Source organism: Balaenoptera physalus, assembly GCF_965194825.1.
Source record: "Balaenoptera physalus genome assembly, chromosome: 7".
Lineage (NCBI taxonomy): Eukaryota > Metazoa > Chordata > Mammalia > Artiodactyla > Balaenopteridae > Balaenoptera > Balaenoptera physalus.
This window is the reverse complement of record NC_138886.1, coordinates 15895796-15919945: the sequence shown is the minus strand read 5'-3', so window position 1 is coordinate 15919945 and position 24150 is coordinate 15895796. Positions and strand designations below refer to the sequence as shown.

Genomic DNA, 24150 nt, shown 5'->3' with positions numbered 1-24150 from the left:
ATGAAATTCTCTGGCTCCTGAAATTCTTTCATTTCCCTGTGGATCCAAATGTTATAAAGTGTTTCCTTATGTCGAGCTGAAAGCAGTTTCCCCAAAACTTCCACTCATTAGTTCTATTTTTACCCTTTGGGACCAAATAAAACCAGTATAATATCTTTTATTAAATGCTTTTGGTTCAGTAGGGAAGGACATCATCCCTACTCTTCTCTCTACTCCATTCAGTTTTGCTTCCTAAGCTAAATGTCCCCAGTTCCACTTACTATTCGTATGCCATAGTTTGGAATCCCAGGGCTGTGCTGGTCACTTGCTGCTGGTTACACCACAAATTGTTCAACTCTCTCTCATCTCCAGATTCATGTGGCCCAATATACAATGATGTGGATATGTTATCTCCTAGGGTCTTATTTCCTTTATTAAAGTTTCCATGAACCCAAATTGTGTGTGTGTGTGTGCGCACGTAAGTGTGTGTGTGTAGATGTGTGTGCTTCAAAATGACAGAAAATAAGGGCCTTTGGAATTTGGACACAGGATATAAATGAGAGAATCACTTCCATGTGATTCCAAAGTCAAACAGGTACAATACTGCATGGTGCTATTATGTTTGACATCAGACATGGCCCAACAGGGGAGAGAAATATGCTTCAACAGTTAGATGATTATGTTAATGCAAACTGGGATTTATTATTATGTTTGTCTTATTCGGGGACTGAACTTGATGTGATTGCTGCTGGTGCTTCAGTGTTAGGTAATGGAGGCTGAAATGAATTCCCTCCAAGATCCTCTGGGAACAGGCGCCTGGGATTGACAGAGAGAGTCACTGGGTGTCACTGTTGAGTCATATGAATGCAGCTATCTGCCTGCATATAGAAGTCTGATTCCTTAAAGATGCTGGGAGCTGGAGGTTTGGGGCAGCTGCCTGTCCCCTTCTTGTCGGCATCTCTTCATTAGGGTCAAGATAGATCATCCCTCTCCCTGCTTCCCCCTAAGAAGTATCAGGTCAGATGTGCCCATGTCACCATGGGCCTTAGCTGCCTCAGCTACTGCTTAATGAGCTCCTCTGTCCTTGATCTGCCTGGTGGTGCTGTGATAGGGGTCTGCTTTTACGCATCAGTGCAGCCCATGATCACCCTCACCAGCAGCCCGCGGAGGTCTCCCCCTCACATTCAGAACTTGCAGAGTCTTGCATCTCTTTTCACAGCAGACAAACCCTTCCATTCCACAGTTAGAGTTTGTTCCAGACTCAGAGACAGTGATTTCCATCTCAGTAAAGAGCCAGTGGCACATTTCAGTTGTTTATGGGGATGCTGATTCTAATAGAAATAAAGACAGGTGGAGTTGTAGGCACTCTAGGTTGAAGGGTGAGGAGAGAAATTGACCAAAAGAGAGAAGAGCCCTGAATGAGGAGGCTGGGAGACCAAGCAGCCTTCTGTCCAAGAACTGACCCTGTTACTGCCCTGGCCTGATCCACACACAGGTCATGAATCTTTATTGCCTCAGTGACTGAATATCCTTAGTAAGATAGTTGCTCAAGTCCTTTGGCAGGTGTCCTCAGTCTTTTAGGAGGACTTAATAAAAGTGCAAATGCCTAAGTCCCATAGCCCCAGAACTCTTCCTGGATGTCTGAGGACAGCCCTAGGCATCAGTATATTAATAATCTCTACCTGTTATTAAAGCATATCCAGAGAACACTCTTCTAGGACTAATCTATAGATTACATGCATTCTTAAGATTGTGCATCACTTTTTTCTAAAATTTTTGCTTCCCCTGGAATTAAATTCTGAGCTGTGTTTGAAGAGATCCTGTTCATTCTGTTCTCCCCTCTTACGTTCCCCAGTGTCGGCTCACCATGTGTAAGTCAAGTCTGAACTCATTGTCCTATTATTTAGGTCCATCCTCACTGGCCCCTGCTTTTTCCAGATCAGTACATTTTCCATCCACACACTAATTAGGCTGCCATACATTATGCCAATGGTTCCCTACTTGGCTGCACAATGACATCACCTGGGGAGTTTAGAAAAACTGATGCCCACATCCTACCCCCAGGAATTTTATTTTAATAGGTGTGGGAAGGAGCCCAGGCGCTGGTGGCTTTCAAAGCTCCCCAGGTGATTCCAAAGGGACACAAGATTTGAGAATCCCTGTTTCGTGATACTCACCTTCCTAGAACACACACCTTTTCTTAGCCTCCTTTGACCTCCCCGTAGCCCTTAATCCTTCTTGACTCAACCTATTCATCATCCCGTGATGACATCATCTCTGAACATACTCCCAACCCAAACTGGAGATTCTCCTCTGAGATTCCATTGCATCTTGTGCATACTATAGTATACTGCACTGGAAATATCTATATGGTTTTCGGTCTGGTTGTTTGTTTGTCTCTAGTCTATAAGCTTATCTGGGGAAGCAAATGAAACATGTTTGTCACTGTGTGTCCAGCACACAGCACAGAACCTAGCACCTCGTGGGTGTTCAGGAAGTATTTGTAGGACAGAACTATTGATGATGGGGAGTGTAAATAAGCTCATGAATGAATAATCGATGATAAAGATAATGCCTAACACTGATCAAGAATTTACCGTGAATATGGCTGTATACAAAGTGTTTATATGGGTATTACCTCATTTTACACTCACAGTTGCCCCGCTGGAAAGAGCGATCTACATTTTACAGATGAGGGCATTCAGGTGTAGAGCTGTTAAGTAGATGCCACAGCCAGGATGTGAAGCCTGGTCTGCCTGGCTGCACTTTTCGTTACTCTCCTGATCGCTTCCAGAATCAGAAATGGGGAGCTGTTGAACCAGGGTTTCTCATGGTAGATATTATTGGACTCTTTTTTGCCAGGCACTATGTCAGTTCTTTAAATACTTCATCCTATTTAACCTACCCAACAGTTCTATAAGTAAGTATTATTAATCCCATTTAATTGATAAGAAAATCAAGTCTCAGAAAGAGGTGCAGTTCAAGCAAAGCCTTATGGAAGTACGGCAAGTGCTGGGTGAAATCCTATGTCTTCAGCACCCAGAATTATTGTTCACTATGTTACAATAGCCTCATAATCAATGAGGAAGGAAGAGAGGGAGGAGGAGAGAGAGAGAGAGAGAGAGAGAGATAAGATACATGAATGAATTTTTGGACTTAACTTTGATGAGGACAAAATACCTCAAACACAGCTTTCTTTGTCTCTGTTCCCCAAACCCTGGCGTTTTTCCTCAAAGGGCATTGGGACAAAAACGTAAAATGACTTTTCTTTTGAAGAGAATGATCATTTATTCTGAGCCTACCAAGGATATCTGAAGTATAACCAAATTTTTATACTGATGCCCTTTATAATTCCTTTCTCTAGAAAATTAACCCAAATGTAAAAGCCCAGGGACTTTGGTCCATCTTTTTTTCTTTTTTAAAAGAGGGGCACCAGCGATCAGTAGAGAAGTGCTTGGCGAAAGTGACATTGCACAATTGTGGCCAGAACCCAAGTCTCCTTACCTCCAGTCTGGTGTTCTTACCCACAGGCAGACCCAGTGATGAAAGGAGGCATTGTTAAGCATGATGAATATTTTAACAACTACTTGGAGTTTTTTAGTTGTAACGTACTCTAAGTGCCACACACAAGGTACTTTTATCGCCTATTGCTACCACATAACAAGGCCATTTGCTCTGTGGGATCTTGGTAATAGGGATAAGTTGGAGCAAACAGAGCTAGGTACAGATTCCTTTCCCTCCCTAACGTGAACAGATGGTTTAAAATGGGAAGTGGATACTGGCTGCAGAGAAATGTGAGCTGCTGTCTCCCTCCTGAGGGAAGACAATATCCTCTGAGAAAGAGTTGAGGAGACATCTGGCAATTCCGTAGGTGAGCCCTGAATGAGGACAGGTCAGGCTTTTGAGGACCTAATCACAGTTGTGGGAAGAACGTCAGATTGAAAATCGAATTACTTCTCGTGTTTCCAGGGGCTACACCTTTAGGAAAGCTGATAAAACCCTTCTGTGCCTATGTTGTCCCATGTATGAAATGGGAGCTATATTTGCTAATCTGCAAACATATTAGCTACTTGCATACATTTGCTCAGTTGCAGTTCTTTCAGTCTGTTCTCTTTCTTCTTTCTTTGACCACCAACATTTTTCTTATCCTCGAGCCAGAAAGTGTTGTTCCTTTATAAATCTTTCACCAGTCTCCCAAGAGGAGGTCATTTTTCTTCCTCTCTTCATTGCAGTGCTTTCTATGTGCATTTGCTATTGCTCTTATTTGAGTATCTCTTTACTTGTGATTAGCTGGCAGTATATCTACCTCCTCCACTAGACTGTCAAGTCCTCCGGGGCAATATCGAGGTTTTGACCATCCCTATTTTTTTTTTTTCCCCCAGCAGAATCTCATAATTCATTCTACATAGAGAAAGTTACTATTCAACACTGGTTAAGTTAATTGTGAGTGTAGATGCATAGATCATGGTCCACCTGTGTTCTCCCAGATGTCAAGTCTGAAAAATGTGGGCATCTGTTTGTGAATTATTTGGGCGAATGGCTGGAGAATTGTTTGGAAATGTACCATACTATTACAAAGGACATGGAACCAGAAGTCCTCGATATAAGACTCAGCATAGGGATATATGACATTAGGCAATCAATTCACTTTTCTAGGCCTCAACTTTCTCATCTGTAAACTGGGGATCATAATACCTCTCCCACCTATTTTATAACATTATTGTGAAGACTGAATGACAATTCATTTAGAAGCATTTTATAGGGACTTCCCTAGTGGCACAGTGGTTAAGAATCCATCTGCCAATGCAGGGGACACGAGTTCAAGCCCTGGTCCGGGAAGATCCCACATGCCGTGGAGCAACTAAGCCCGTGCGCCACAACTACTGAGCCTGCACTCTAGAGCCTGCAAGCCACAACTACTGAGCCCACGTGTCACAACTATTGAAGCCCGCGTGCCTACAGCGTGTGGTCCGCAACAAGGGAAGCCACCGCAATGAGAAGTCCACGCACCGCAATGAAGACCCAATGCAGCCAAAAAATTAATTAATTAATTAATTTTTAAAAATAAATAAATAAAAAATAAAAGCATTTTATGAACAGTATAGTACTATAGACAGGTCAAGGTTGAGTATTATTTTTATTAATATTATAATTATTAGTAGTACATCATAACTATCTAAATTCTCCTGTGCTCTAAATAACTATAATTCTGAACACCATGGATTTTTTAGTAACAATGGTAAATGAGAGATACTTTCATTCAAAGAAAATGATCATTATCACTTATATGTGGAATCTAAAAAATACAACAAACTAGCGAATATAACAAAAAAGAAACAGACTCACAGATATAGAGAACAGACTAGTGCTTATCAGTGAGGAGAGAAGGGGGGAGGGGCAATACAGGGGTAGGGAATTAAGAGGTATAAACTACTATGTATAAAATAAGCTACAAGGATATATTGTACAACACAGGGAGTATAGCCAATATTTCATAATAACTATAAACGGAGTATAACCTTTAAAAATTGTGAATCACTGTATTTTATACCTGTCATTTATATTGTATTGTACATCAACAATACTTCAACTAAAAAAGAAAAAAAGGAGAGAGAAACAAACAAACAAAAAAGAAATGATCATGGTCTCCTGGTCTCCCTGGAAAATCCCAGTGGAACTAAATCTCAAGTCTGAAATCCCTAGGATGTTACCAGAGACAGAAACAACGTGCATTGCAAATTTCAGGTGGGTTGGCTGCTGAGGAGTAATGGCAGAGATAAGAATGGAACTGGAAGCAGCAGAACATTTCTCTTAAGCTGCTATTAATCCTTTTGCCTCCTCACAGCAACTTGAAATCTTTTGATGTCCCTGCTCGTGGTCCTGTCTTAAAGAAGCCTTTGTCATTCCAGTGACTTTGAATCCTACTCTGAGAACTTGGGTTTGGTCACAAAGAAAAGCCAGAGAATTGGTTCTGTAATGAAATTTGAACCCTGCTTCTCTTTGAATATAACTTTGAGTAATTTATTTCTGCTGTGTGGACTTGTTTCCTCATCTGTAATATGGGGGTACAAATAAAGACAGTAAACACCAGAGCAACTGTTCATGTGTCCTTACTCTGAGGTGGTTGGTCACTCTGGGTCTCATTCATAGCTGAGGACCCCAAAGCCCAGGGAGCTTAAGTAACTTCTTTTGCCTTTTGGGGCCTTTCCTTCCGTATTAAAAAAAAAAAAAAGAAATTAAGTAGATTTTAAGTTCACTGACATAAAGAGAGATATAATCTAGTCTGTGAATCAGCCGGAAGAGGGTGGGACTAGGATTTGAACAAATGTTTATTGGAATCGAAAGCCTGTAATTTTCAACTACAAAGTATTACAAAATGTCAGTTGTCATTGCTATTGGTGATACATTTAGACCTCCTGGGTATTGAAAGGAGAAAAGTTCATCTACTGTGGCTGCAGAAGCCTCAGCAGAAATGAGACATTACTGATCATTTTCGCAGTAAATTCATGAAAGCCCCACGTGTGCCTATGCGGGAATCAGGGAACAGAAATTCCTGCATTGCATTCATCAGGACACTGAGACAACAGAAGTTTCAGCAGACTAAACACACAGCATGAGTTAGCCACTGCGGCACCCTCGCTGCTCCAGTCTCTGTCTCTGATGCCCACCCACACCCATCAGACATCTGCTTCCTCTTCTACCTTGCACCGTGTAGGGGAAGCAGGCGAAACAGACCTGGCAGGGAGATAGGGCTGTATCATGCCTTGTGTGGAGTCTAGGCACTTTTGCCATTATGGGAAAAAATGCTCCATTAAAAAATATTTTAAAATGTGTTTTATGACTACATTGGTATAAAGGTGGATAAAATCTGGGCTGAATTCATTATTACAGATTCATTATTATTATTATATTTATTTTTTCTTCTGATTTTAAAATAAACCAGAATCAAAACTTTTTTACGGTCCCCTAAAAGTATCATAGGCCTTAGACACTGCACCTACTGTGCCTATGGAAACTTGACCATGAAGGAAGAGCTTGGAAAACAAAGTGTCAAGGGATATGAATCCATTATCAGGAACTTTAAATGTTTGACCTTGAATCGGTGTAAAGAACTCTGTCCCCCAGTTTCTTTCTGTAAACTAGAGAATAATGCCTGACTTGGCTGGATCAAGGGGCTAGCAAGTAATATAGAGCAGACTTTAGTACACGGTCTAGGTTCTCACTAATTCCAGCATCCTGAGAGTCCAAGTTCTTTTAATTGGCCAGCCTAGATCATATGCCTACCAAAAAAATAGGTCTTTCGGTGTCAGACGAAAACAAACAAATAAACAAAAACCAAAAATTATCTATTAAAATCATTATCACCATTTTGAGGTTGAGATTGAAAAGAGAGAAATGAATTCACTCCCTCTGCCCTGCTAAGGCACACAACTAGAAATTTCACTCTTGAGTCATATGAATTCATTTGGGTAAAATCATTCAACCAGTCACTAGTTCCTCTAATTATACTAGCCTTTTCCACATGGATATAGGGAGAGACATTTGACAAATGTCTTGCTCAAGTCCAGACACATCTTATCTACTGACTTTCTCTGGTCTAGTAAACTTAATAAAGGAGAAAATGAGGTTTGTTTAGCACAGTGGCAGCTCCAAAATTTCTATATGGAAGGTGGCAATCAATTTGGAGGGTCTGTGTGCTAAAGACTTCTTCTAAAGCTGTTTACAGAGCAAGTGTATTTTATTTCTTCATGGAAATAATTACTAGAGGACATTAATGAAGACTCTAAGAAAGCTAAGAGACTAAGGCCCTTTTAGGACCTCCAAGACACTGCCCAAACCCAGTGAACTATACTCATCTCTGGGGACCATTGCTTTCCTTTAATCATCACCAAGCCCAGCCCCAGATAACTAAAGATAACAAAATGGACAAGGCATTCCAGGTCTCTCAGGAACCTCTCAACCTTTCCATTAACTGCTTATTCTAGAATTGTGCTTTGGGTGGGTGTCCAAACAATCAGTCTATATTTTGTCAAACGCATTTAACTTCCATGTTTTGAAAATAAGAGGGACATATGTTCATCTCTAATCCTCCATCTCCTCTCTGTATCTTCTGTTGCATTTTCCCTGATTCAGCAAAGATCATGGTGACTAGTTCCTGGGTAATGGAGATCTACATAAATAGTATCCTCCTTCAAAAAAGAAATTTTTTTATAATGGTGCTGTGGGGAAGATAAAAAATGTGAGTTTGGATTTGCAAAACCTAGACCAAATTCTGATCCAATACTAATTAACTGGGTGATTTTGAGGAAACAAACTCCTCTCAGAGTTTGGTCATCTGGAAGATGGCTTGGTAATAATTGACTTGCCTACCACAGAGGGTTTTTGTGAGCCTGAAATGAGATTGTGTTTGTGGATGCACTTTAAAGCCAGCAAAGTGGTATATTTTATACAAAGTAGGGAGCTGTAATTATTGCTGTTGTCACTATATACCTTCTATCTCCATGGCACCATTTACCTGGCTACTAACCAGATTTTCATTCTCTTGTGTTCAACAACCTCACAGCCTGAGCAACCCACTGACATGATTTGTACCTTCTGGAGAAGCATTTCAATGATTTAATTGAATGATTTTCATTTACATTTGACTGCTACTACCCTGGACAGAAGTTGACTGCTGTTTATCCTTAAGATGCAGTTTTCTTTCTTTCTTCTTCTTCTTTTAAATCTGCGTTCTTTGAATGGATCTTTTAAATCAAAGAATTGTTTTATTTTACACATTTATCCGTATAGAATAGCTGCCAGTATTAACTGCAATAATGGAATTCTATCATCAGAAAGAATGGTATTTCTGGGATGGATATCTACTTGTGAGGAGGAGGTGGGAGAAGAAGAGATGGAAACATTTCAGATCAGTACAGTTCCATTGTCTGTATTTCCCTTTCATTGGTGTATCAGAAAAGAAGGCAAGCTAAGGTCCCATAAAATTAAAGGGACACAAACATGAAGGAGAAGTACCACATTGAGCTTTTGTTGGAAATTGTTGAGGAGGAGGGGAAATCGTCTTTCAAAAGCTTCAAATGCTTTCATAAAGTTCCCTTAAAACATGTTCACTGACTTTCTTTACTTCTCTCCTTTTTAAAATGTAAATCACATTTTAAAGTTTTTTTAAAATATTATTCTGAAAAAGCATTCACAAGTTTATTCAACGAGAACTCAAGGGAAAAACAGACAAATGAAAACACACTCTTAGATTGACAAGATTTGTTAGTCATAAATGAAATCATGCAAATGAAAGCACTATATAAACTAGAGCCTTTTATTTATGCAAAAGTTTATCAGTCAAGTATTGATTTGTTGAGGCTCATATGTGTGATAAATGAAAAAGCAAATGTAAAGTAGTATTTGACACACAGTAAACCCCAAGTAAATAAATATTAAATTTCCTCCCCTTTTGTTGACAAGATAGCTTCCCTTGGGTCTCATCTATAGGGCAGGCTTATATTAGAGGGGGAAAAATGTCTATTTGTGGTCGCCAGCCTTTTTTATTGAATATATTTTGCATCAAGGTCACAATGATTGATTGTGTCCTAGAAGTTTGGCAGCCTTTCAGAATGGACTTGTAAACTTGTTCATCTCATTTTGTTTGGCAATAGGCATCAAAGGTCTTAAAAATTCTTATTTTCCCTTTGACCCAATCATTTTACTTCTGGGACTATATCCTGAGATAATCTTAAATTTAGAGAAATTTTTTTTTTACTAAGATGCTTACCACACCCTTATTCACAAGGAAAACTCATGAACAAATTTCATACATAACAATAGAGGAATGATTAACTCAAGGAGCAGAACAGAAGTGACTGCTGACTCATGCACCCCATGCATCACCACCCCTTGCCACGATGCTAGTGGACATCCAAAACATACTTGTGAAATTAAATAATTTTACATTGTATTCAGTTGTGAAATTATGCTGAGTTAAATAAGCCAGTCACAGAAGGACAAATACTGCATGACTCCACTTACGTGAAGTATTCAAAATAGTCAGACTCATAAAAGTATAGAGTAGAATGGTGGTTTCCAGAGGCTGGGGGGGAGAAGGGAGCGGGAGATGTTGTCCAATGGGTATAAAGTTTCAGTCATGCAAGATGAATAAGTTCCAGAGATCTGCTGTACAGCATAATTAACAAAAAATACTGCTACAATTTATATAAAAGAGTATTCTGCCTATGATCTCTTCTAGGAGTTTTATGGTTTCAGGTTTTACATTTAGGCCTTTAATCCATTGTGAGTTTATTTTTATAAAGCATGAGGCAATGTTCTAATCTAATTGTTTTACATGTAACTGTCCAGTTTGCCTAGCCTATAATTAACAATACTGTGTTGTGCACTTAAAATTTTGTTAAAAGGGTAGATGTCAAGTTAAGTATTCTTACAATAAAAAAAGGGGGGCAGTTGGAAGCTTTGGAAGTGATGGATATGTTGATTATCTCCATCATGGTAATGGTTTCATGGATGTATGCATATGTTCAAACCCGTCAAATTGTGTACATTAAATTTATGCAGTTTTTGCAAGTCAGTTATACCTCAGTAGAGCCATTTTAAAAATAAAAGTAAAGATGTTTCTGAGAGGAACCAAGATGGCGAAGTAGGAGGACACAGAACTCACCTCCCCCCAACAAACATACCAAAAATACATGTGTGGAACAATTGTCGCTAAAAACTAACTGGAGACTTGCAGAAAGACTCCTGTACAAACAAAGCTGTAAGAAAGATCCACTTGGAATCAGGTAGGAAGGGAAGAGAAGTGATCAGGTCAAGACCTGTGCAATCCCTACTGGTGTCTTTTACTGAACTAGAACAAATAATCCTAAAATTTATATGGAACCACAAAAGACCCTGAACTGCCAAAGCAATCTTGAGGAAAAAGAACAAAGCTGGAGGTATCATGCTACTTGACTTCAGACTATGCTAAAAAGCTATAGTGATCAAAATAGCATGATACTTGCACAAAAACAGACACATAGATCAATGAAACAGAATAGAGCCCAGAAGTAAATCCATACACATACATTCAGTTAATCTAAGACAAAGGAGGCAAGAATAGACAATGAAGAAAAGACAGTCTTTTCAATAAGTGGTGCTAGGAAAACTGGACACCTACATGTAAAACAATTAGATTAGAACATAGCCTCACAATATATAAAAATAAACTCAAAATGGATTAAAGCCCTAAATATAAGACCTGAAACCATAAAACTCCTAGAAGAGATCATAGGCAGAATACTCTTTTACATAAATTTTAGCAATATTTTTTTTTGGATCTATCTTCTAAGGCAAAAGATATTAAAGCAAAAGTAAACAAATGGGACCTAATTAAACTTGAAAACTTTTGCATGGCAAAGGAAACCATTGACAAAACAAAAAGGCAACCTACTGAATGGGAGAAAACATTTGCAAGTGGTAAGACCAATAAAGGGTTAATATCCAAAATATATAAACAGCTCATAACACCCAATTAAAAAAAAAAACACACATAGAACCCAATTTAAAAAATGGGCAGAAGACCTGAACAGACATTTTTACAAATAAAATATACAGATGGCCAACAGGTACATTAAAAAATGCTGAACATTGTTAATCACCAGAGAAATGCACATTAAAACCAAAATGAGATATCACTTCACACCTGTCAAAATGGCTATCATCAAAGTGTCTACAAATAACAAATGCTGACAAGGATGTGGAAAAAAAGGAGCCCCAGTATACTGTTGGTGGAATTGTAAATTGGTGCAGCCAATACGGAAACACAGCATGGAGGTTCCTCAAAAACTAAAAACAGAACTACCATGCGATCCAGCAATTCCCCTTCTGGGTATATACTGGAAGAAAACAGAAACACTAATTCAGAAAGATATATGTACCCCAATGTTTATAGCAGCATTATTTACAATAGCCAAGATATGAACCTAATTTCCTTTGCAACCACATAAGTGGGCTTGGAGGGTACTATTATGCTTAGTGAAATAAGTCAGACAGAGAAAGACAAATACCATATGTTTTCACTTATATGTAGAATCTAAAAAGTAAAACAAATTAATTAATATAACAAAACAGAAAGAGACTCACAGACACAGAGAACAAATTAGTGATTACCAGTGGGGAGAAGGGTGGGAAGAGGAGCAAGATAGGGTAAGGGGATTAAGAAGTACAAACTGCTAGTTATAAAATAAATAAGATACAAGGATGTCATATACAGCATAGAAAATATAGCAAATATTTTTAATAATTTTAAACGAAGTATAATCTGTAAACATATCAAATCACTATGTTGTACACCTGAAACAAATATATTGTAAGTCAACTACATTTCAATTAAACAAACAAAAGCAATAAAACACACAAAAAGAACATAAGAAAAATCTGTGCTCACTTGATTATTTCAAATTTTTAATCAGAAGTTTAATATTGTATTCAAAATGTCTTTATTCACTCTCTTTAATATTACAAAAGTAATGTGTCTTTGTTACAAGTGTAAAAATATATAACCAGTTAGCTAATATTTCTCCTTTGAATTCTACCTTACTGAGGTAACCATAGGTAACCATGTGCTATATATCATATTTCTCTTGGCTCACAGTGACCTGTGCAAGAATTTGCACACATTTAAGAGTTTCGTTCACTACTTTTAAAAAATGTATTATTGTGAAATAATTATAGATTCACAGATGTCACAACAATAGTACAGAGTGGTGCAGTGTACCCTCCACCTGGTTTCTCAATATAATGACCTTACATAACTACAGTACAATATCAAAACCAGGAAACTGACAGTGGTGTAGTCCACTGACTTCATGCAGTTTTTACCACCTTTACATACACTCGTGCGTGTGTGTGTGTATATTTGTGTGCATGTGTGTACAGTTCTATGCAGTTTTACCACATGCATAGATTCATGTAATCACCACCATTATCAAGACACAGACTGTTGCATCACTACAAAGTTCCCTCAGCTACCCTTTTTTACTTACACCCACCCCCTTTTCCCTCCCTGCTCCCTGTCTCTAACCCCTGCCAACCACAATTCTGTTACCTATCTTTAAAATTTTGTCATTATGAGAATGTTATATAAATGGAATAATATAACATGTATGTTTGTTAATTTTTAACAAGTAGAATCATATTATTTACATCAACCTGGATCTCTATTTTATTTCACAACTTAAAAATAAATTCTAGGCAGTCCTACAGGGCATCACACATGTTTATAATACTTTGCCCTTTAATTTTTAATACATATAGAAATATAAGTAAATACAATATATAAATTTAACATTATCAGAATCATATCATATAGTGTTTTTTTAATATCTTTATTGAACTATAATTGTTTTACAATGGTGTGTTGGTTTCTGCTGTATAACAAAGTGAATCAGCTATACATATACATATATCCCCATATCTCCTCCCTCTTGCGTCTCCCTGCCACCCTCCCTATCCCACCCCTCTAGATGGTCACAAAGCACCGAGCTGATCTCCCTGTGCTATGCGGCTGCTTCCCACTAGCTATCTCTTTTACATTTGGTAGTGTATCTATGTCCATGACACTCTCTCACTTCGTCCCAACTTACCCTTCCCCCTCCCTGTGTCTTCAAGTCCATTCTCTACATCTGTGTCTTTATTCCTTTATTCCTGTCCTCTCTGTTCTTCAGAACTTTTCTTTTTCTTTTTGATTCCGTATATATGTGTTAGCATACGGTATTTGTTTTTCTCTTTCTGACTTGCTTCACTCTGTATGACAGTCTCTAGGTCCATCCACCTCACTACAAATAATTCAATTTCGTTTTTTTTTATGGCTGAGTATCATTGCATTGTATGTATGTGCCACATCTTTATCCATTCATCTGTCGATGGACACTTAGGTTGCTTCCATGTCCTGGCTATTGTAAATAGAGCTGCAATGAACATTGTGGTACATGACTCTTTCTGAATTATGGTTTTCTCAGGGTATATGCCCAGTAGTGGGATTGCTGGGTCATAGGGTAGTTCTATTTTTAGTTTTTTAAGGAACCTCCATACTGTTCTCCATAGTGGCTGTGTCAATTTACATTCCCACCAACAGTGCAAGAGGATTCCTTTTTCTCCACACCCTTTCCAGCATTTATTGTTTGTAGATTTTTAATGATGGCCATGCTAACTGGTGTGAGGTGATACCTCTTTGTAGTTTTGATTTACATTTCTCTAAAGATTAGTGATGTTGAGCATCCTTTCATGTGTTTGTTGGCAATCTGTATATCTTCTTTGGAGAAATGTCTATTTAGGTCTTCTGCCCATTTTTGGATTGGGTTGTTTGTTTTTTTGATATTGAGCTGCATGAACTGCTTGTATACTTTGGAGATTAATCCTTTGTCAGTTGCTTTATTGGCAAATATTTTCTCCCATTCTGTGGGTTGTCTTTTTGTCTTGTTTATGGTTTCCTTTGCTGTGCAAAAGTGTTTAAGTTTCATTACGTCCCATTTGTTTATTTGTGTTTTTATTTCCATGTCTCTAAAAGGTGAGCCAAAAAGGATCTTGCTGTGATTTATGTCATACAGTGTTCTGCCTATGTTTTCCTCTAAGAATTTTATAGTGTCTGGCCTTACATTAAGGTCTTTAATCCATTTTGAGTTTATTTTTGTGTATGGTGTTAGGGACTGTTCTTATTTCATTATTTTACATGTATCTGTCTAGTTTTCCCAGCACCACTTACTGAAGAGGCTGTCTTTTCTCCATGGTATATTCTTGCCTCCATTATCAAAGATAAGGTGACCATATGTGCGTGGGTTTATCTCTGGGCTTTCTATCCTGTTCCATTGATCTATATTTCTGTTTTTGTGCCAGTGCCATACTGCCTTGATTACTGTAGCTTTGTAGTATAGTCTGAAGTCAGGGAGACTGATTACTCCAGCTCCATTTTTCTTTCTCAAGATTTTTTTTGCTATTCGGGGTCTTTTGTGTCTCCATACAAATTTTAAGATTTTTTGTTCTAGTTCCATAAAAAACACCATTGGTAACTTGATAGGGATTACATTGAATCTGTAGATTGCTTTGGGTAGTATAGTCATTTTCACAATGTTGATTCTTCCAATCCAAGAACATGGTATATTTCTCCATCTGTTTGTATCACCTTTAATTTCTTTCATCAGTGTCTTATAGTTTTCTGCATACAGGTCTTTTGTCTCCTTAGGTAGGTTTATTCCTAGGTATTATATTCTTTATGTTGCAATGGTAAGTGAGAGTGTTTCCTTAATTTCTCTTTCAGATTTTTCATCATTAGTGTATAGGAAGGCAAGAGATTGCTGTGCATTAATTTTGTATCCTGCTACATTACCAAATTCATGATTAGCTGTAGTAGTTTTCTGGTAGCAACTTTAGGACTCTCTATGTATACTATCATGTCATCTGCAAACAGTGACAGTTTTACTTCTTTTCTGATTTGGATTCCTTTTATTTCTTTTTCTTCTCTGATTGCTCTGGCTAAAACTTCCAAAACTATGTTGAATAATAGTGGTGAGAGTGGGCAACCTTGTCTTTTTCCTGGTCTTGGTGGAAATGGTTTCAGTTTTTCACCTTGAGAATGATGTTGGCTGTGGGTTTGTCATATATGGCCTTTATTATGTTGAGGAAAGTTCCCTCTATGCCTACTTTCTGGAGGGCTTTTATCATAAATGGGTGTTGACTTTTGTTGAAAGCTTTTTCTGCATCTTATTGAGATGATCATATGGTTTTTCTCCTTAGATTTGTTAATATGGTTTATCACATTGATTTATTTGCATATATTGAAGAATCCTTGCATTTCATGGATAAACCCCACTTGATCATGGTGTATGATCCTTTTAATGTGCTGTTGGATTCTGTTTGCTAGTGTTTTGTTGAGGATTTTTGCATCTATGTTCATCAGTGATATTGGCCTGTGGTTTTCTTTTTTTGTGACATCTTTGTCTGGTTTTGGTATCAGGGTGATGGTGGCCTCATAAAATGAGTTTGGGAGTATTCCTCCCTCTGCTATATATTTGGAAGAGTTTCAGAGGATAGGTGTTAGCTCTTCTCTAAATGCTTGATAGAATTGGCCTGTGAAGCTATCTGGTCCTGGGCTTTTGTTTGCTGGAGTATATTTAATCACAGTCTCAATTTCAGTGCTTGTGATTGGTCTGTTTATATTTTCTATTTCTTCCTGGTTCAGACTTGGAAGGTTGTGCTTTTCTAAGAATTTGTCCATTTCTTCCAGGTTGTCCATTTTAATGGCATATAGTTGCTTATAGTAGTCTCTCATGATCCTTTGTATTTCTTCACTGTCAGTTGTTACTTCTTTTTCATTTCTAATTCTATTGATTTGAGTTTTCTCCCTCTTTTTCTTGATGAGTCTGGCTAATGGTTTATCAATTTTGTTTATCTTCTCAAAGAACCAGCTTTTAGTTTTATTGATCTTTGCTATCGTTTCCTTCATTTCTTTTTCATTTATTTCTGATCTGATCTTTATGATTTCTTTCCTTCCGCTAACTCTGTTTTTTTGTTGTTGTTCTTCTTCTTTCTCTCATTGCTTTAGGTGTAAGGTTAGGTTGTTTATTTGAGATGTTTCTTGTTTCTTGAGGTAGGATTGTATTGCTATAAACTTCCCTCTTAGAACTGCTTTTGCTGCATCCCATAGGATTTGGGTCATCATGTTTTCATCGTCAATTGTTTCTAGGTATTTTTTGATTTCCTATTTGATTTATTCAGTGACCTCTTAGTTATTTAGTAGTGTATTGTTTAGCCTCCATGTGTTTGTATTTTTTACAGATTTTTTCCTGTAATTGATATCTAGTTTCATAGCATTGTGGCTGGAAAAGATACTTGATACGATTTCAGTTTTCTTGAATTTACCAAGGTTTGATTTGTGACCCAAGATATGAACTATCCTGGAGAATGTTCCATGAGCACTTAAGAAGAAAGTGTATTCTGTTGTTTTTGGGTGGAATGTCCTATAAATATCAATTAAGTCCATCTTGTTTAATTTGTCATTTAAAGCTTGTGTTTCCCTATTTATTTTGTCCATTGGTGAAAGTGGGGTGTTAGAGTCCCCTACTATGATTGTGTTACCGTCGATTTCCCCTTTTATGGCTGTTAGCATTTACCTTATGTATTGAGTTGCTCCTGTGTTGGGTGTATAAATATTTACAATTGTTATATCTTCTTCTTGGATTGATCCCTTGATCATTATGTAGTGTCCTTCTTTGTCTCTTTTAGTAGTCTTTATTTTAAAGTCTATTTTGTCTGATACGAGAATTACTACTCCAGCTTTCTTTTGGTTTCCATTTGCATGGAATATCTTTTTCCATCCCTTCACTTTCAGTCTGTATGTGTCCCTAGGTCTGAAGTGGGTCTATTGTAGACAGCATATATATGGGTCTTGTTTTTGTATCCATTCAGCCAGTCTGTATCTTTTGGTTGGAGCATTTAAACCATTTACATTTAAGGTAATTATCGATATGTATGTTCCTATTACCATTTTCATAATTGTTTTGGGTTTGTTTTTGTAGGTCTTTTCCTTCTCTTGTGTTTCCTGCCTAGAGAAGTTCCTTTAGCATTTTTTGTAAAGCTGGTTTGGTGGTACTGAATTCTCTTAGCTTTTGCTTGTCTGTAAAGGTTTTAATTTCTTTGTCGAATCTGAATGAGATCTTTGCTGGGTAGAATAATCTTGGTTGTAGGTTTTTCCCTTTCATCACTTTAAATATGTCCTGCCACTCCCTTCTGGCTTGCAGAGTTTCTGCTGAAAGATCAGCTGTTAACCTTATGGAGATTCCCTTGTATGTTATTTGTTGCGTTTCCCTTGCTGCTTTCAATATTTTTTCTTTGTATTTAATTTTTGATAGTTTGATTAATATGTGTCCTGGAGTGTTTCTCCTTGGATTTATCCTGTATGGGACTCTCTGCGCTTCCTGGACTTGATTGACTATTTCCTTTCCCATATTAGGGAAGTTTTCAACTATAATCTCTTCAAATATTTCCTCAGTCCCTTTGTTTTCCTCTTCTTCTTCTGGGACCCCTTAAATTTGAATGTTGGTACATTTAATGTTGTCCCAGAGGTTTCTGAGACTGTCATGAAGTCTTTTCATTCTTTTTTCTTTATTCTGCTCTGCGGTAATTATTTCCACTATTTTATCTTACAGGTCACTTATCCGTTCTTCTGCCTCAGTTGTTCTGCTATTGATTCGTTCTAGAGAACTTTTAATTTCATTTATTGTGTTGTTCACCATTGTTTGTTTGCTCTTTAGTTCTTCTAGGTTCTTGTTAAACGTTTCTTGTATTTTCTCCATTCTATAGCCAAGATTCTGGATCATCTTTACTATCATTACTCTGAATTCTTTTTCAGGTTGACTGCCTATTTCCTCTTTATTTGTTTGGTCTGGTGGGTTTTTACTTTGCTCCTTCATCTGTTGAATATTTCTGTGTCTTCTCATTTTGATTAACCTACTGTGTTTGGGGTCTCCTTTTTGCAGGCTGCAGGTTCGTAGTTCCTGTTGTTTTTGGTGTCTGTCCCCAGTGGGTAAGGTTGGTTCAGTGGGTTGTGTAGGCTTCCTGGTGGAGGGGACTGGTGCCTGTGTTCTGATGGATGAGGCTGTATCTTGTCTCTCTGGTGGGCACAACTGCATCTGGTGGTGTGTTTTGGGGTGTCTGTGACCTTATTATGATTTCAGGCCGCCTCTCTGCTAATGGGTGTGGTTGTGTTCCTGTCTTGCTAGTTGTTTGGCATAGGGTGTCCATCACTGTACCTTGCTGGTCGTTGAGTAGAGGTGGGTCTTAGCGTTGAGATGGAGATCTCTGGCGGACCTTTCGCCGTTTGATATTATGTGGGGCCAGTAGGTCTCTGGTGAACCAATGTCCTTCACTCGGCTCTCCCACCTCAGAGGCTCAGGCCTGACACCCAGCCAGAGCACCAAGATCCTGTCATCCACACAGCTCAGGAGGAAAGGGAGGGAAAAAAAAAGAAATAAAGAAAAATAAAATAAAATTTAAAAGTTATTAAAATGAAAATTTAAAAATATTATTAAAAATGAAAAAAAAGTAATTTAAAAAAAAGAAAGAAAGAAGAGAGCAACCAAACCAAAAAACAAATCCACCAATCATAACAAGTGCTAAAAACTATACTAAAAAAAAAAAAAAGAAAAACAAAACAAGAAATGGACAGACGGAACCCTAGGACAAATGATAAAAGCAAAGGTATACAGAGAAAATCACACAAAGAAGCATACACATACACACCCACAAAAAGAGAAAAGGGATAAATATACATATATATATATATATATATATTTTTGTTTTTTAAGAAGGAAGGGAGCAACCAAATCAATAAACAAATCTACCAGTGATAATAAGCTCTGAATACTACACTAAGATGAACATAAAACTGAAAGCAAATTAGACGCAGAAAGCAAACCCCAAGTCTACAGTTGCTCCCAAAGTCCACCGCCTCAGTTTTGGGATGATTCATTGTCTGTTCAGGTATTCCACAGATGCAGGGTACATCAAATTGATTGTGGAGATTTAATCCCCTGCTCCTGAGGCTGCTGGGAGAGATTTCTCTTTGTCTTCTTTTTTCCACAGGTCCTGGGGTTCAGCTTTGTATTTGGTCCGCTTCTGTTTGTAGGTCACCTGAGGGTATCTGTTCCCCACGCAGACATGAGGGTGTTAAAGGAGTGGCTGATTAGGGGGCTCTGGCTCACTCAGGCCGGGGGGAGGGAGGGGTACGGAATGCGGGGCGAGCCTGCGGCGGCAGAGGCCAGCATGACGTTGCACCAGCCTGCGGCGCCATGTATTCTCCCGGGGAAGTTGTCCCTGGATCACGGGACCCTGGCAGTGGTGGGCTGCGCAGCCTCCCTGGAGAGGAGGTGTGGATAGTGACCTGTGCTTGCACACAGGCTTCTTGGTGGCTGCAGCAGCAGCCTTAGCATTTCATGCCTGCCTCTGGGCTCCACACTGATACCCACGGCTCACGCCCTTCTCTGGAGCTCGTTTAGGCAGTGTTCTGAATCCCCTCTCCTCGCGCACCCCCAAACAATGGTTTCTTGCCTCTTAGGCAGTTCCAGACTTTTTCGCGGACTCCCTCCCAGCTAGCTGTGGCGCACTAGCCCCCTTCAGGCTGTGCTCACACAGCCAACCCCAGTCCTCTCCCTGGGGTCTGACCTCCAAAGCCCGAGCCTCAGCTCCCAGACCCCACCCATCCTGGCGGGTGAGCAGAGAAACCTCTCAGGCTGGTAAGTGCTGGTCGGCACCGATCCTCTGTGCAGGAATCTCTCCACTTTGCCCTCCGCACCCCTGTTGCTGTGCTCTCCTCTGTGGCTCCGAAGCTTCCCCCATTCTGCCACCCAGAGTCTCCGCCCGCAAAGGGGCTTCCTAGTGTGTGGAAACTTTTCCTCCTTCACAGCTCCCTTCCAGAGGTGCAGGTCCCGTCCCTATTCTGTTGTCTCTGTTTTTCCTTTTTCCTTTTTCCCTACCCAGGTACGTGGGCAGTTTCTTGCCTTTTGGGAAGTCTGAGGTCTTCTGCCAGCGTTCAGTAGGTGTTCTGTAGGAGTTGTTCCACATGTAGATATATTTTTGATGTATTTGTGGGGAGGAAGATGATCTCTACGTCTTACTCCTCAACCATCTTGAAGGTCTAGCTCATATAGTGTTTTTAAAGTATAGTTTTCTATGTGCTCTTCCTCTCTTCTTTTCCCACAAATCAACTCTTCATCAACTACATAACCATGGCAACAACTTGATGTGTATTATTATGTATTATTTGCAATATTCATCATATAAATATATATATACACACATATGTCAGAAAAAATACACATGATTACACACACATGCACACCAAAAGAAAAAAATGCAGAAATACAAAGTAATGTAAATAATTATAATTGTTAAAAAAAAACTACCACTCTTATTCATTATAAAATAGAATCATAATATATACGTTTTTAACATCCTGGTTCTTTTCAACAATACCACTCAGAATATTTTCCAAGTCAAATGTTATAATTTATATTTAAATTGCTAGATAATATTCTAAGATTTGGGCATATTCTATAGTGTGGGGTGATGTTCACCGTCTCTAATAATGAATGAAATTTGTTTCTAATTTTTAACATTATCAACAATGTTGAAATAAGCACAGTGTGTGTGCTATATACATATATATGTGTATTATATGTATATATGTGTGTGTGTCTCTGTGTTTATATATATATAGAGAGAGAGACAGAGACAGAGAGAGAAAAAATTGGTTTCCTATTGCAAGTAACAACTTACCAAAAACTTGGAGGCTTAAAATTTTTTTTTCTCATACAGTTCAAGAGATTAGAGGCCCTAAACGGAATGGCAGTTTCTGCTGGGGCTGTAGGAGAGAAACCATTGTCTTGTCTTTTTCATTTGTTAAAATCTGCATCCATTCCTTGGTTCATAGCCCTTCCTCACATCACTCCAACCTCTTGCTTCCACCATCACATCTCCTGTTACTAACTCTGATCCTCCTGCCTGCCTTCTATAAGGACACTTGTGGGTACACTGGACCCACACAGATAATCCAGGATAATCTCCCCATCTCAAAAGCCTCAATTTAAGCACATCTGCAAAGTTCCTTATACCATGTTAGGTAACATAGTCACAGGTTCCAGGGATTAGAATGTGGACATCTTGGGGCAGGGGAATTATTCTGCCTTTCACATAGAAGGATGTTCATATTTAATTTCCAAAGGACAGATTCACTGGAGTCAAAATGCTGAGTTGAACAGTGTGGTAGATTCTCTCATTGCTCAGCAAATATTCACTCTCTTCCTCACCACACCTTAGGTTTAAGTGCATTTTTCCACCTCACCAACTTTGGACTTGCAATGATGTGACTTTAAGGGGTAAATTCTGGATACTTTCTTGAGTTTTTCTCTATATAATGAGAACAGACCCTCAATAGCATTTGCTTCTTGAGCCTGGTTCCACAAAAGAGAAAACTCCAACCAAATCCAGCAGAGCTACGGGTGAGCCATAGACCTAGCAAATATGTGTTTGTTGTCTAAGTAACTGTGAGTTAAGAGTTCTTTGTTATTGCAAAAAAAGCTGACTAATACATAGAGTATGAATATATTAAACTTTAATAGATATTGTTAAATTGCTCTACCATAGTCCTGTAGCAATGCAAATTTATATAAACAACAAATAAAAGCATTTTTATCCTGCATCTCTACTAGAAAAAGATATTATCACTCATTAAGTTTTGCCAATATAGATATAAAGGTGTACTCATTATATGTGGAAATTTTGTTTTCTTGACCACAGGAAATATGAATATCTTTTTATATTTTCATTAGCTATCTAGATTTAATACTTATGAGTGTTTACATTTTTCTTTTAGGTTTTTTCTTTAAATTTGCAATAGTTAAATTATGTCAAACTTTTTTTTCTGTCATTAGGTTGGTAAATATTTTATATTTTCCTAGTTCATTGTTTGGCTACTTCATATATATATACTTTATATGTAATTTACTTATGTATATATCTAATTATATATAAATATTTAGAATATGTATAGTCCAATTTTTATACAGATAAATTTTTCTTTTAATCTCATCTCTTTCCTTTTTTGGTTTTGAAAGTTACTCATATGCTTAGAATGTTTTGTGATACTTTTGTTATATTTATTTAATCTTTTATTTTTGTATTTAAGCTTCTAAACCATCTGGAATTTATTTTTACTATGATGTGAGACAAGCTCCAACATAATTTTCTTCCAGATGGGTAGCCAGTTGTGCCAGCTCTATTTAGTTTAATCATTCTTTTCCCCCACATTGAAATGATGCTTTTATTACATTTTAAATTCTCATGTAAATATTGTGACCTCTTTCTGGATTCTGAGTGTATACTTTTTGCCATGCAATTTTCCAAGTACTGGAGTTATAGCATGGAACAAAACAAAGTCCTCATTTTCCTGGAGTTTATATTCTAGCAGAGGAGAATAGAAAATAACTGACTAACTAACTAACTAAATCAATCAATCAATCAACCAGGCAATCAACCAATCAATGTTTGAAGGTAATAAGGCAAGGCAGAAGATAGTGAAGAAGGGTGCTCTTTTTGATAGAAGGCCCAAAGATTTCTTTCTTAATAAAATGGCACTTGAACAGAAACCTGAATGATGCTACAGGGCAATTATGTGTATATCTAATAACAGAGCATTTGAAGCAGAGGAAACAGCAAATGTAAAGACCCTTAAATAGCAGTGCACTTGGCATGTTCTGTCTGAACAATAGCAAAACTAATGTGGCTGGATAATGTGCTAGAATAGTTAAGTTATTATCAGCCTCCTCATATACTGATATATTTTATATTCTTATTCCAATACTACTGAGTTGAATACAGGGCTGTTATGGCATATTCAAATATCAGTAAGGCAAGTCAACCTTCACTGTCCTACTTTTGACACTTTTTCTTGGGTATTATTTAGGACTTTATATGAACTTAAAGATGATTTTATTGAGTTATCTTCTTTCCCCAACAAAGAGTGGATAGATATAAATTTAGATAGATTAAACTCATATGTGGTTAGTCAAATTGGAATTGACGCAATTTTTATATTAATTACTGGAAAGTTGACTCTTTATGGTATTAAATCTCTTCAGCAGGTTTTATTTTGTATTTTTCAATAATATTGTATAGGATTGTATAAGATTGTACTCTGGTTCTTTAATGTTAAATTTATTTTTAAAATTTAAAATTTTGTGTCTATTTTGATTACTTCTCTATTTCTTTTTTCAACTATCTTTTGCTAGAATAGAGAAAATGTGTTTATTTTGTACATTTATTTTATATCCAGCCACCAACCAAATTCTTTCATTATTTTTGAGTCTTCTACCAGAGATATCAGGTTCTCTCTATATATAACCTTGTTTTCAAAAAAGATGGTTTTAAATCTCTTCAAATACTTAACAAAAATTATTTAATCCTCCTGCTTTTAAATATTTGCTAGAATATCTAAGACATTTTTGAATACTAATGTAGACATCAGTCATTTCTTCCAGTTTCCTGATATTTATTGTATTAAAAAAGTTTCTTCAGTTCTTATTTAACTATATTTTCTTAAGAATTGGTTTTAAATTTATTAAATGGCTTTTTGCAATT

The 24150-nt window shown here is 37.6% G+C and overlaps 1 long non-coding RNA gene across 1 annotated transcript in view; it reads left to right on the top strand.

Moving 5' to 3' along the window:
* Positions 1 to 472: 472 nt before the first annotated feature.
* LOC309664726 overlaps positions 473 to 24150 on the top strand; it is a 240001-nt gene continuing 216323 nt past the window's right edge. The window contains exon 1 of the long non-coding RNA XR_014266005.1: positions 473 to 24150. This exon is cut by the window's right edge and continues 19713 nt beyond it. This is a non-coding gene — a long non-coding RNA (uncharacterized lncRNA).